The 13,947-nt window shown below is 48.3% G+C and overlaps 1 long non-coding RNA gene across 2 annotated transcripts in view; it reads left to right on the forward strand.

The window, feature by feature from the left end:
* The window catches only part of LOC118612410, a 197,228-nt gene that overhangs the window by 52,734 nt on the left and 130,547 nt on the right, over positions 1-13,947 (forward strand). For both annotated transcript variants that reach the window (XR_004954833.1, XR_004954832.1), the window contains exon 2: positions 13,250-13,360. This is a non-coding gene — a long non-coding RNA (uncharacterized LOC118612410). The remainder of the gene's footprint in view (positions 1-13,249; positions 13,361-13,947) is intronic.

The raw sequence follows: 13,947 nt of genomic DNA on the forward strand, positions 1-13,947 counted from the left end.
ATGTAGTTGTGTATTTCTTAAATCTTTTAAATCCAAAACTGTGTCATCCAACTTGGTAGCCACTGGCCACAAGTGGCTTTTACAATTTAAATGAGTTAAAATTAGATGTGATTAAGAAACTCAGAACATAAGTCTCACTGGCCACATTTCAGGGGCCCGAGAGTCCATGTGTGTAGCGAGTCCCATCCGGGACAGCCCAGAAACAGGTGAATCCCATCATTGCAGAATGTTCTACTGGACAGCGAGCTCTCGAAAGCAGACCTCTCTCCCACTCACCGTCAGGCCACTGAATTACCGAAGACACTAGGTCAATTGTCCATAATTATAGATCGCTCATTTATGGACAGTTTAACTTGTTCTTCTCAACGTGGTATGTCCGGTAAACCGGAAGTTTTATCTAAAAGCTTGATTAGGTTTAGATGCAATTAATTTTTTTTGGAGAGGGCAGGAATTCTTCACGAGCGGAGCTGCGTGCTTTTTTATCCTTTATATTTCATTGAGTGTGTAAACAACAAAATTATACTTACATTGTCTTTCATTATTCCGCATTTAGTTTGTTTCCATTTTTTAACTTTACATGTAGTGTTGTCTTTACTCTTTCTATAACTGGAGATTTTCCTATATTTGATTTCTGTATTTCTTTAGGTATATCTTTAAGATAAGTGACCAAAAAAAAAAAAAAACAGGAAGTTCTGTGTGAAAGCCGATAGCAGCTTTATGTTTCTAGATACACGTTCTTTAACGACTTTTCTCGTGGGTGCCGATGCCGCCCCCGGGAGCCGGCAGGCACGCGCCCCGCCACCTCCTAACTGGCGTCGCATGTGACCCTGGACATGGCTGCACCTTTTTCCAATTGAGCAGTGTGCTCTGCAGTTCGAATCCGTTTTTCTCCAGTCTTTCCTCATTCCCTCACGTCCTGGGCAGGCTCACACCAACCAAACAGGCCCTTCTTCTGACGGGGTAGTTTTCAGCATCTTAGATAGACTTGAAGGCCGGATGTACCAGGAGGCTTTGCCCTGGGCCCTTCCTGCCTAGATCCTTTGGGCTAATGATCCCTTTTCTCTCTTTATGCTGCATTCTGAACAGGCTTAGCGGTTAATCTTCTATTTCCAGTTTTATGCTCTGCCTCCCCCGCCTGCCCCCCCACCCCACCAACTGAAACATCCTTCCCTCAATCATTCGAACATCCTGGCTATTTGCCTTCCCCCTTGCTTCAGAAAGCTTTGGTTGTCAATTCTACTCGCTCGTCAGCAACCGTTTTTATCCTTACTGGCTTAGTCAGGCTGTCTGCCCTAGCTTTCTTTATAAGTGTTTTTGTGTAGAATTTTTGCCTCCTAGGAAGTGCGCTGCAGTAAAACATAATTAAGTGACAATATATGAGGTGCCAGGGCTTTACAAGCAGTTAATGACCGGTTCGAAGATTTATAAGCAAGAGGTGAAATCAAAGAGAACCAAACGCTCGAGTTGTATATAAATTAAAAAAAAAAAATTTAAAAATTAATGCGGTTCAAATTGTTGTTTAACAGATATTTGAAAAGAAGCATGTGAAAACATGCATGTTAAAAAATCGCGAGGTGCAGTCGCACACTCACTAACGCAAGCCCATCTGGGCCTTATTTCCTTTTCCAGCCTCCCAAACTCACGTGCCTCTCGTAACTCTCTTCTTCATCGGTCGCCTTCCAGCCCGCTGACCTCTGGCCCTGCTTTGATTCTTCATTGCTCCCTCTTACATTTTAGTAAAAATAAAATGAGTGTGACTGAGGTCAGAATCCGGCTCTTTATACAAAGCTGCACACACATGCGAGATGCTAACTCGTACCGCAATACGTATCACGGGGAAGTTAAAATTACAACGAGAAACTCAGCTTCGGAATTTCCGGCCTGTTCTGCCTCTTAACTTAGTGCTTTAATTCGATGTCCTTATTTGGCTTTAAATGGAAAGTTAGAACGGAGGTCGAAGAGAACAAATCAACAAACAAACAAAAAATGCCTACGTGCAGCTTACAGCCGTGATGAAGTAAGAGCACGTGATAACACACAGCCCTCAGATGCCTACGTCGCCCAGACCGGGCGACCGAATACTCACGACCATTGCGCTGCACAGGTTCAGGGTGATTTCTGGATTCCTGATGGCCGTATTGTCGCTTTGGACCTTAATTTTCATTTTCTCAGGAGCTTAGAGATAGGCAAGTAGAAATTTCTACGTTTTAAATTTTCTTTATCGATCAGCTGACTTGGCACTCTATGCACAGAACTGTCTGAAGAAAATATCGATTCCGGAAAATATCCCCACCCCACTTCAGATAAATTTTGAGTGGTTAAACATCTCATACTAAGTTGGCAAGAGTTTAGTGATTCTATAAACGAACGGTTTCTTTTGGAAGGCGCCGTCTGGGGCCTAGTCATTGTAAATGTGTGGTAAGTGAATGATACTGGTCCAGCTTTAGCCCTTTTTTATTTTTGATGATGAGATTTTAGAGTAATCAACTCAGAAATGAAACTAAGATTTCGGGAACGTTTCGTGTTTTCTTTTAGAAGGTTATGAGAACCATCTTTGTCGGGCGAGGATATGTGGGTCGAGGCCTTTGAACTTATCATCGTGTTTAGTCTGTAGGACTGTGATGGGCTCTACAGTCATAAGGCCATTTTCGAGACGGTGCTGCAGCAGGCTTCGTTGACCTTTCCTTCCCAAAAACTTCTAAGGAAGAGGATGTGTGACGAAGTCGCAGAAAGCCCACGCGCTGAGACAGATGTGGGTCGTGCTGGTATTCAGCTTCGCAGACATTTCTGGCTTGCGGATTTGTTCACGATCACTTACTTTATCAGGAATTTACTGAAAAATCAAAAATCCCATTTTTCCAGTGCATGAGCAGAGACACTTCTGACCCTGGGACAACATCTTCCCTCGTACTGGGTCAGGATTGAGCTGGAATCGAAACATTCGGGTGTCTTTAGGAGAAATGTGCTAAGGGTTATCCCTCTCGCCGTGGACGCTCTCTGGAAAGGAGTGAGAAAAACCCTCTAGAAGCAGAAGCGCTTTCTATCTAGTGTTGAGGATGTTGATGCTTTCTTACTATGAATCGGTCTATTTTATTTTATTTTTTTCTATTTTAGAGTCTTAAAATTTTCCTCCTGTGAAAACATTGGTTCATCGGTAGCACATGTACCGCTGAGCACGGGCGCTGCCTGGCCGAGCGTGAGTTGAATGGATCAAGGACGGGGGTGGGCAGTGTGGTAAGGGCAGCGGCCGGGGCACAGGGCCGTGGTCACCGATGTCATAGTGCCACGCCCTTGGGAAGTCCCAAAGACTCAGAGAAGCATAGGATTCAATTTACCACACGAAAGTACAGATATGGACCCTGAAGTATCGGGGTATTGTTTGTTTATTTACATATCTAACCTCCCCTCCCTCGGCTTTATTGAGCTATAATTGACAAATAACATTTGAAGATATTTATCGTGGTTATTTGGTGTACATTAATGCTATGGAAAGGTTCTCCCCATTGAGTTAATTAACCCATGCATCATCTGACATGTCTACCCCCCACTTTCGGTGAGAACATTCAAGCTCTGCTCTCTTAGCAAATTTCAGTTATAGAATATACGGTGTTATCAACTATTGTCACCGCGTTATTCAGTAGATCCTCAGACCTTATTGATTTGGACACTGCAAGTTCGTACCCTGTATCAACCTCTCCCCAGTTCCCTCACCCCAGCCTCCGGCAACCACTGTTCTACTCTGCATTTCTATGAGTTGTTGTTGTTGTTGTTGTTGTTGTTGATGATGGTGGTGGTGTGTTAGGGTCCACATTTCAGTGAAGCTGTGAAGCATTCGTCTTTCCCTGCCTGGCTTATTTCACTCAGTGCCTTCCAGGTTCATCCATGTCGTTGAAAATGGCAGGATTTTCTTCTTTTTTAAGACTGAATACTATTCCATTGTATACGTGTACCACATTTTCTTGATCTTCATCTGTTGACGGATGTTTGGGTTGTTTCCATACCTTGGCTATGGTGACTACTGCTGCAGTGAACACAAAAATATGAGTATCTTTTCAAGAGAAGGGTTTTGCTTTCCTTGGGAGAAATACCCAGAAACGGTATTGCTGGGCCGTGTGTAGCTCTATTTTTAATTTCTCGAGGGACCTCCAAATTGTTTTTCATAGCAGCTGCGCCCGTTTACATTCCCGCCAATGGTGACCAGTGTTCTCTTTTCTCCACATCCTCCTCAGCATTTGTCATCTCTCGTCACAGGGGGTAATTGTTACACGGGTCCTTTCTGGGACCGAGAAGCCAAAGCACCCAGAGGATAATTGGATTTGCTTTGTTAAGTGTGGACTTATCAGTCTCAAAGTCAGGCCTGCATAAAGGGAAAGAGAGGGGAAAAAAGGAAAGAAAAAAGGAAGAGAAGAGGTAAGGAGGAAGGAAGAAAAAAAGAATGATATGTGTGCCCCCAATTTTTTTGAATAAACGTTTAAACAAATCTCCTGTTGCTGAAGTTATAAGTAGTTTTCTTTAATTATTGTAAACTACATTGTGTGGCCATCTTTGCAGCTATTTTATACCCAATTTTGCTGTATAAATTCCTAGAAATAGAATTTCTAGATTAAACTGTACACATATTGATTTATATTGACAGATTTCCTCCAAAAAGTTTACACCATATTACACATCTACTAAAAGAATATGGAAATGCTAATCTTTCTAGTTTCTCCGCTATGCTGGGCATGAGCCTTCAAAATCTTTTACCAATTTTTTGGTTGAAAAAAAGGATCTGATTATTTTAATTTATTTGTACACATTTTCGATATTCTTAATTCAGAGTAAAATGTCTTGATTCTGTTGCTGGATTTGGGGTGGATTGAGATCATACCACTTACTATAGACCATAAGGGAGACTTCATTATTGCATAATATTTCACGAAATATAGATTCGTCACATCAACTGTGAAGAGTGCCAACAAACGGCCCCATTTCTGTGCACCTATTAGTTTGGAAAAAGCTTTAGTAGATGTGTCTCGGTTTTACTCACTCAATCCCTCATACTTTTTCTTCTTAACTAATACATAAGGAGGTTCCTTTGCTTCAAGAATGCTCCCTATACGAGAGGCTAAATGGTTACATTTTGGGGAAAGGGAGTAAGTATTTTTTTGAGTCCCTACCCATGCTAACATGCCTCTTAAGAGAAAAAATAATTTACAAATAATGTCTTTGCTGTGATGGGTGTGATGAGATGAACCCACGCCACGCGTGGGAGCTTCCCTTTCAGGATATGTGACTCGGAAGGGGACAGTAACATTCCAAGCCGCCCTTCCGCATCTCGCTCAGCAGATGCGCGTACGTTTGGCTAATAAATTTGTCCAGATCAACTGATGGACGCTTTGCCTTCTCCTTGCCTTGTAGCTCCTGATGAGATGACGTCTGTCTCTAGCTCTTGGAGCCCTAAAACCTCTGACGCAAACAACATACTGCTTTCTCCTCTGCGTTTTCCTGGTGTGTGTGTGTGTGTGTGTGTGTGTGTGTGTGTGTGTGTGTGTAAGCTTCGGGTTGGGAAGGCTGAAGGTTTCAAGTGAAAAAAAACAAACGAATAGTATTTCAACCACATTATATGACTTCTATTATTTAGAATCCTGGAAATATCTAATAATTGTCCTCTTGTTTGTCTACAAGTGTCCACACATTTTCCTGGTTACATTTGAGCCAGGAGTATTTCAGCATTAGACCGACTTCTACCAAGATCTGTCCGTATATTACCAAATTGACAGTTCTTGAAAGAAGGAACAGGTCCTGGAGCTCTTATTTACCTTTTTTGGCTTTTATGTGGATTTTCATAGACTGCAGTGGAAACATTGTGAACGAGGATTATCTTTCCCAGCCTAGGTGTAAACACCGGAGCTTACTGTAATAACTTGGATCGCGCAACGTCCTGGGAGTGAGGGTTATTTCCTTGAGACACATGAGTGGAAGAATCAGTTGCCAAGCAACCTAAAACCTTGCAGGGCCAGGCCGGGAACAAAAGGGCACCAGGTGGTGACACATAGAAGGAAAATGACAAAGACGCATGGAAAAATAAAGCCTCCCTCTGGGAATTGCAGTCTACAGAAATGTTTGGAAATGCTGGACTGTGTTCTCCTTTCATAATTCATTTCAACAGCTATCGATCGATGGCGATATCTTTAATATCTATGACTATCTCTCCATTCGTTCTCCACCTACTGTAGGTGACTGATTTTGGGCTTAGCAATTACAAGTAGTAAGCTAGAACTCCTTGGCAATAATTATTGACTACTTTCTTATCCATTCACGTAATTTCCTCTGCCCCATCCCCATATCTTATACATTTTAACTTTTTCTCTCCTTATCACATGCTTTCTCTTGCTTTTTATTTCGGCGTTGATGTTATAGGTGGGACTTTTGCTTCCCTGCTAGCTGGTGCTTAGGTCCTCGACTAGTTGGAAATACAGATTCCTGGAGAAGGTCGTCACAGCGGACCTCATGTCCCCGTGCTAGCCGAGAACTCTCTCCTATTGGCCGAAACTTAACATCATCCTGATACCCAGGTGGGAAACGGTGGTACAAAATCATACATTAAGTGAGCTTCGTGTATTTTAAAGCCCGAGTCAGTTCTGTTAGTTCATGTACCCTGTAATAGTAAACCTCTTCTCACAATGGAAACTAAAATAAAGGAAAACCGTGAATTTCTTCCTGAGAGATCTGCCAGGGTTATTTCAGATTTTGCGACTCAGGTTTTGGGTTTTCAATAGGCTGCCCCTGACCCCATAACAACTTAGGACTGTGTCACAGCAGAAATCTAGTTCTTCTGAAGAATTTCAAGAAAATAAAAGCACAGTCTAATTTGGGGAAATGTCTGAAGGATTGAGCAACTATTATTTATTTAGTGCCTGCTACAAGCTTAGCATCGTGCTTGTCATTTCTTGCCGATTTCAAAACCTAATCTTCAAAAATTCTTGTATCGTGGGTATGATTAACCACCTTTTAAAATATGAAAATAAGGCTTGAAGAGGTTAAGTAACTTGCACAAGGCCTCTCGGCTCCCCCAAACCAGGGTTTCTGCCCTCAGTACTTTAAATTCTTCACTATTGAGGAAATGTTTCCTCTTGAGAGGCAAGGAAACCAGTAAAACAAGTTTAATGGGATGACCCGGTGTGGGCGTTGTTTGGTGGTTCTTCTGAGGAGGTGTGTGTGCTGGGGCAGGCAGGCGGGCGGGGGGTGCAGCTGCTGGGGAGATGCGAGGGGAGGGGTGGATGTTTGCTCAGTCAGGGGCCTTTCTCACTCTCCTTTGTCTCAGGCCATCCATTTCCCTCAGCTCACAGTTCCCTGTTTAACTTTTCCTCTGCACCAATTTTTGGTCCTTTTTATTTCTTTCCACTTTCATCACCCTTTGGCCTTTGTGAGCCCAGTTAACTGCTGTGGCGGAGGTAGCTGATGCCTCGGCAGCACCCCTTGGGCCCCTTTTATTGTCACGTGTGTACCCCCGCCCTGACCTCCCTGTGATTTGCCTGCAACTCTCTTCTGGTGACTGCTCCTGGCGACCCCACTTCGGGAGACCCAGAAGTGCCTAGAAGCCCTTGGCCAGTGACTGACGGGCGCAGGACGTGGGGCACCCGTTCGCTCGCCTCCCGTCCGGGTAATTCGTGCTCAGTTGTCGCTTTCCACTTGAACGCTCACCCGGGATTAGCACAAGGCTGAGTCTTCGGCTGAAATCACATCTCCGCTAGGCTCCTCCTCCTCTTTGTTCTGCTTCTTCCAGTGCCTTTCCTCCCGAGGGCACTTCCTTAACAGATCCTTCGCCTATGAATTTGTGTCCCAGGGTCAGGGGAATGCTCATATGGTAAAGGGTTGTTGGAGAGAGGATCTGAGATGACACCGGTCCTCGGAAACCCAGACACTCTTGTGACTTTCCTGTTAGCCTGAGGTGACGAATGAAGTTCTGGCCCAGGACATCGCACGGTGGGTCCCCTGGGCCTCCGGGCCTATCTGGCGGCCACGACCCGATTTCCTGGCTGAATAACCAGGTGGACATACCTGCCACCGGGCCGAGGAGCCATGCCGGCGTCCCAGCCTGGGGAGTCACAGCTCTTGTAGTAGCAAAGCCCAAGGGGACGTCACCCAGGTCAGGATGGCAAATCGAAAGACTAATTCTGTCTCTCCGTCCCTGCGCGGTGGCAGAGGTTAGCACCGCCCCCAGAGGCTGGCGGCCAGTGCAGGAGGGCGGGCCGTTGCACCCCCGTTTAAGACGTCGTTCGGGCGAATCACGGCAGGCGACGGGGGACGGAAACCTAACTAGGCGACGACCTGAATGCAGCTGCAGCTGCAGCGCGTGCCGGGCGCCCCCTCGAGGCCGCCCCTCCGTGCCGCGCGCACGGCGCCCCCGAGAATGGGTGAGCAGGGCGCCCCCTCGCTGCCGCGCATGCAAGGCGCCCCCTGGAGGCCGCGCGCACAGAGCGCCCCCTGGAGGCCGCGCGCAGGGCGCCCCCTCTGTGCCGTGCACAGAGCGCCCCCTCGAGGCCGTGCGCGCAGGGCGTCCCCGAGAATGGGTGAGCAGGGCGCCCCCTCGCTGCCGCGCATGCAAGGCGCCCCCTGGAGGCCGCGCGCACAGAGCGCCCCCTGGAGGACGGGCGAGCAGGGCGCCCCCTGGAGGCCGCGTGCAGGGCGCCCCCTGGAGGACGGGTGAGCAGGGCGCCCCCTCGAGGGCCGGCGAGCAGCGCTCCTCACGGGCGGCGGGAGGCCGCCGGGCCGGCCGCCGCGCTCTTTCCGGCGCCTGCTGCGGCCGCGGCTCGGAAGCGGGTCACTGGCTCGCACGACGGTGAGCGGCCACCGACTTCCCCTCAGCGACGCTGGCCTCTGGCCTCGGCCGCGCTGCACGCAGTTCGAAGGGGCCGCGGCCATCCCGACGCGCCACAGACTGCGGCCCGCGGCGTCGCGTTGGTTGCCCAGGAGCGGGACGCGGCGAGCGCGGAGGTGGGGAGAGGCTCGGCGGAGCTTCAGGACGCGCGGCCGCGGCCAGGCCCGCGGGGTCCCGGGGGCCGCGCCCGCACCCCCCGGCGGCAGAAGCGCAGCGCGGGCCGCGCTGCTGCACGGCGTCGGGCTTGCCGCGTCCCCGCCGCCCCGGAGCAGCCGGGGCGCGGACGGTGGCGCGGGCACCCGTCGGGGCTGGCGGCGCTCCCGAGGCGCGTTCGCTCTGCGCGGTGCTGCTCCGGCAGCCGAGTCGCGGGTCGCGGGCCCGGGAGGGAGGGGTGGAAACGGGGTGCTGCCCAGGGCCCCACGAGCGGAGTCCGCGCGCCCCGTTTCGGCGGCTTTGTGCTCTGCTGGCCCGAGCTCTCGGGGCCAGCGGCAGGAACGCGTTGACCACAGACACCATGGCGCGTCCACGGGGCGGGAGGTCAACAGGCTGGATGCGTTAACGGGGTATCGAGTTGTGGGGTAAGGCATGTCTCCCCCACATCATCCTGTGCACTTTTCCAGAAGACTGAGACATTTAAAACGTATCAGGTATATTTCATCGGACTTCTAGAGTGAGTAGTCGCCAAGAGGCCATGAGAAATACCATGGGCGGAAGGCTTCCAGTTCATTTAGTTTGGAAATGATTTTCTTATCCAAGAAGTTTCTTCTCCCACGTCATCCGTGGAAGACGGGCTTAGGCGCCCAGTGTCTGAAGGGATTCCGTGTCCTCTATCATGACGTCCTTTCGGTTTGCTCTTTAGCACCCGTGACACTGGCAGTCGTAGATGTCCCCGTGTTTGTCGCCCGTTCACCTTGCCCGTCGCCACACCCCTGGTGCCCTGTACAGAGCCACACGTAAGTGAAGGGGTAGGAAACACTTGTCAGATGAGTGATGAATGCATTTGCGGAGTTCATTTCAAGGCTCGAGCTTGTGTCTATTTCTCGAGAGTCCTTAGGCCAGATGACTGGGCCATGAATTGTGTCTGCGACGCATTTCCTTTTCTTCATGACAAGGAAGACCGTGGCGAGGATGGAAATGATAACGTCAGCTGCCTTTGCAGCTGCCGCATGGTCATGGGAAGTGGGTGGATGGAAGGAAAGGGAGACAGGCTGAAACGCAGCTCCGAACAACGTCCTTTAATCTCCCGGGGCTGGGAAGCCAGGCCGCGGGGAGCCTCCTCTGTGAGCCAGGGTCTCCGGGGAGTCGGCAGAGGGTGAGCGAAGTCAGCTGTCCTCCGCTTCCCAAGGGACAGACCATGATGTCACGCCGACGTATTTCTAGCTGTTTCCTTATACAGTTCCAGTTTATCTAGAAAGACGTACAGGCATTTATTGCAATTATTATTATAGCTCACCCCCCATATTTTAAAATTTATTTTACATGAATGGGAAGTCCATACCATGGAACAAAACATTTTTCATCACATATCCTATGTTATGTGGTGAGGCACAGTTTATTATTGGCTGGAATGTTTGTCTTGAGTATTAGGAAATATGCGTGTTTCTTGCTATTTACAATTTTAAACAGCACCCTGTCCCCCCGCCGCCCAAATCAGGCACATATTTGTAAAGTCCATCCTGCTTTTTTGCAACCAAATAAACATCAATACCCCTAGGAACATGCACACAAGGAAAAGCAGAACAAAGAAGCTTGGCCTAGAGCCCGTTTTGTTTTCCTCCAGCTTGATTTTTCTCCGACTCGATTATTGCCCTGGCCCACATCTCCTCTGGGAAGTGGTGACTTATTGTGTCCAAGGTTAACACTGTGGCTCTTACTTCCTGCCTCGACCAGAACCAAGATGTCCAAAGAATATGCTTGGAAGGGCTGGTTTTTTAACCATGTCTAGTTTTGCGTCTCAGTCGCAGAGTGCAGAAGAGTTGGGGCAAACTCCAGAAAACATCAACGCAGGGAACCTCGGGCTGCGAGGTCCCGTTAGACGTAGTTATTTCCATGGAGTAGGTGGCACGTTCTCAAAATAATCTTGTGAGATACAAATATTTCTGGGACATTTTCCTAACCAGCTTCATACTGCAAGTGACCCCAGGATTGGAGCGTCCTAGAAATACTGAGCCCTGGGCGGTGATTAAGTTCGGTGCGAAGGGAGGGGGTGGGGTGCTGCTCTTCACTGTGTGCTTAAAAGCGCAGCGGCCAGAGGGCCCTGGGTCTGCCCTCTCTGCAGCCACTGCATTTCCCTCCCCTTCAGCCATCCTGGGGGCCCTAGTAATGGTCTCCGAGGTCCAGTATTCAGCAGAGCTTTGAAATTCCACACCCAGTACAAACTGTTAGTAGGAACTTGGGGTTTGCTTTTCCATGGGGTTTACTCTGACTTACTAGGCTCAGCCTACTCTGTAATGTATTCCTAAACCACAGGATCCTGAGGGCGAATTCCCAGGGGAGGGTGGCTCCGTGAGTTGACGAGCGCCCCTCGCCTGCTTCCTCCTCTTCCTCCTCTGTCCAGCTCAGACGTTAGCTGTTCACGTAGCAGAGCCTGTGCTGACTCCCTTGTCCCTGGCTCCATTCAAGCGTGAGCCAGTGAGGCGAAGTCCCCAGCTTGGCCTGTCAGAACCTGATAGCTCTGTAAACACTGAAATCTCTGTTGCCATAACACCGGGAAAAATAATATGAGATCCTGCATATAAATACAGTGGAGGCCCTGGGGACTGGGAGCCTTTCTAAATGACTTGAAGCTCTGTTGTGCATAATCTCCTATAAATACATGTCAGGCTAGTCACTGAACGCAGACTGGAGTTTTGCTTGCTTTCTAGACAATAGCTATGCGAAGGGATTGTCTTTTAACAGTACAGTTATCTCCTTTGCTTGCTCGTTTCATTATTCCCGTAAGCCAGGAGAAATAAATGAAAAGCATCTTATTTCAAGCAAAGGGCCTGCGAACAATTAACTGGTTCCACGCATGGGGACTTTGCATAGCGACCTCTCAAGTTTACAACGAGAAAAAGGCTCTGGGCCGCAGCAGCAGCCCGGGATGCTGAGACAGACACTCTCGCTGAAGTTGGCGGGGAAGCCCCTCATTGTATTTACGAGTGGAATTCTCTGGAGCCGGCTCATGTAATTTTGCGTTGGTTTTATTACGCTTTTCTTGGTGGAGATGTGTCGTGCTGGCCTTTACTTTCACAAATGACCTTGCTTCTAGAGTACAGTTGAGGATCCAAGTGAAACTCGGCCATGATCATGGCCTAATCTGGTGCATGCCTCTGTCTTTTACGTTTTCTCCCTAATACGATCCCGAGCTAGGCTAACACTGCCTACATTTTACACCAAAAAAAAAAATGGAGTTAACAGAGAGCTTCCTGACGGTCTTAAGTTTTAATTTTAGCTCAACAAAAATTTTGTCGGCAAATTTTGGCACTCTTGGAGTTAGTTATATGTAGCACAACGTGGTAAATGAAAGAGAAGCAAACGGTGGATCGTAGGGTTTCCGTTGAAAAGACCCACGTTGCGCGAATTTGAGAGATGAAATCAGTGTCAATTTCCAATCTTTTTGTGGGCATGTGGTGCTTAAACATTTATGTAACAGGGTCCATTTTCACGGAAAACAAGACCCGCGTTAAAAGAGTCAGAGAAAATTAAGTGTAAGCTAAAGACAGAAGAAACACTGGTGAGTGTAAGACAAGGCAGCATAGTTATAATAGAGCTGAAATATTAACGACGCTTGCGTTTGGACTGCAAGTCAATCCAGATGTTTATTTATTAACATTAATAATGTTTCCAGCCTTGTTATAGAACACCAAATCCCAGGGGTTCCGCTTTCGAGTTTTAAGGCAAATGAGTGGTCTTTATTCTTTTCCAGCTCTGTTTTAATTTTCAGGGCTTTCTGTAGCCCTGATGTTCCTATGTGAGTGTTTGCACGATCTCGAGTAGCTCCTGACGCCCAGCAGACAGTCTGCGTGAGACGCCGGCCCCACAGTTTTCCCCTCTCCCCATTTCTGTTCTTGCTTCCACGACAATAAAGAAGGAAACTTGGCCTAAGAATATAATCTGTTTCTGCCTGTTTCTCATCTGAAGTCATAAACCTCTTCCATCCCACCCAAGACTAGAATTTCAGCTGGCACCCAACAGCTGTCTGTTCACAGGTTTCTTCCGGTAGTAACCAAAGACAAAACTATTTTAATTGAAGGCCCGAGGCTGCTCGCCAAACCCTCGCAATCTCTGGGTTACTCCCAAGAAGAAACCACAGAGGAGAGGGTACAAGTTACAGCTTTTCTTATTGTTCTGGACACACCGTGTGTTCATGAAGTTGAGAACATTTCACCCTTCTATTTTCTCTAGGCTGAATGCTCAGGCACACCAGCGAGGTCGGCGAAGGGCAGGCTGCAGTGTGTGGGAGACAGGTGTCCTGGCCAAAGGGTCCCCTGCGGCTCAGCTTCCCTCAGTTACCAGGTGAGATCGTGGAGTCCAGTGGTGCCAGTTACTCTGGCTTCTGAATACAAGTCTCCAACCCTGATTTTAACGTGAATTCTGCACAGTTTTAAATGTTGGTGATTGATCTAAATTAAAGTCGAGCATCGTGAAGGCCAATGAGAAGGCAGCTCTTGAATGCAGGGGGCTGCTGGCACCCGACCCCAGGCTTCACTCCCCGTTCCCTGTGGGTGGGCTCGGTGTTCCTCGGCTTCTTAGGTTCTGCAAACGTCAAGCAGTGGGATTTTTGTACACAGTTCACTTTTTATTCTAGGTAGTATGGCAGGGAGAAAAGAATACAAGCTTTGGAGTCAGGAAGATGTAGATTTTACGAGTTCCAGATTCTACCAAATTGTGACCTGTGGCAACTTAATCTCTTGACGCCTCTCATACAGCAGGTGGAGATGAAAACTGATTTGACAGAGTGCTCTGGCCTTCAATTAAATAAACTACCATGTAGAAAACGCTCCGCCTGGGCATTACCATTCCGATCCTTACCGGCGGGCGATCCAGTTGGAAGACCCGAGGCCTTGGTTCTTGGTCCAAAGTGAGTTTGTCTCAGAAGAGGA

The sequence above is a fragment of the Rousettus aegyptiacus genome, unplaced genomic scaffold (genome assembly GCF_014176215.1).
Source record: "Rousettus aegyptiacus isolate mRouAeg1 unplaced genomic scaffold, mRouAeg1.p scaffold_m13_p_16, whole genome shotgun sequence".
Taxonomy (NCBI): domain Eukaryota; kingdom Metazoa; phylum Chordata; class Mammalia; order Chiroptera; family Pteropodidae; genus Rousettus; species Rousettus aegyptiacus.